The following is a 1,009-nucleotide window of genomic DNA, read 5'->3' as shown; positions in this document are numbered from 1 at the left end:
CAGCACTCACATCAATTTATTTGGCAGTTTTATGTAAGAGTGACGATGTAAAGGCATGTGGATATGGAAAAATATTGGAGCCACTTTTACATGATCTTGTTACACTAGAAGAGCATGGTGTGTTCATTCCAAAGCTTGGAACTTTTGTCAAAGGAACAGTGCATAGTGTAATTGCTGATAATTTGGGCGCACATAGTTTGGCTGGCTTCATAGAGAGCTTCTCTGGGCAATATATTTGCCGATTTTGTACTGCTCAGAAAGTAGAGATACAGTCAAAGGATGTTCATTCAGGTGCTTTTTGTCTACGAACCAAAGAAACACATGACGCACATCTGAAGATTGCCCAGGATACTCAAACGAGTTGCTTTGGAGTGAAGAGAGCTTGCCCTTTGACCAAACATCTTCAACATTTTCATGTCAGCACAGGCTACCCCCCAGATATAGTACACGATTTGTTTGAGGGCATTGTCCCATATGAACTAGCACTGTGTTTGAACATTCTGATCTCCAAGAAGTTTTTCAGTTTGGATGATCTTAATACGCGTATACTCAAATTTCCTTTTAAGTGGAGTGACAAAAAAAATCGGCCTCACACGATACCACTTACCTATTCCAGAAGGAAAACGATAGGTGGCAACTCACATGAGAATTGGTGCTTAATACGTTTCCTTCCATTTCTCATAGGGGACCTTATACCAGAGGATGAGCTCTCTTGGCAAGTAATACTAGATCTGAAGGAAATCGTAGAGTTAGTTGTGGCACGTGTTCACACGCACGAGACCATCGCGTACCTTGATGTCAAAGTGTCTGAGCACAGACACAGGTTGCTTGAACTTATCCCCTGTGAGACGCTGAAACCCAAACACCATTATATCGAACATTACTCACACTTGATCAGGTGCTTCGGGCCTCTTGTGGGTGTATGGACGATACGGTTCGAGGCCAAACACAGTTTTTTTAAACAAGTAGCTCGACACACAAATAATTTCAGGAATATTGCACTTACTCT

This window comes from Cyprinodon variegatus, unplaced genomic scaffold (genome assembly GCF_000732505.1).
Source record: "Cyprinodon variegatus isolate N-32 unplaced genomic scaffold, C_variegatus-1.0 Scaffold3030, whole genome shotgun sequence".
NCBI classification, from domain to species: domain Eukaryota; kingdom Metazoa; phylum Chordata; class Actinopteri; order Cyprinodontiformes; family Cyprinodontidae; genus Cyprinodon; species Cyprinodon variegatus.
Note: the sequence above shows the minus strand (reverse complement) of the source record.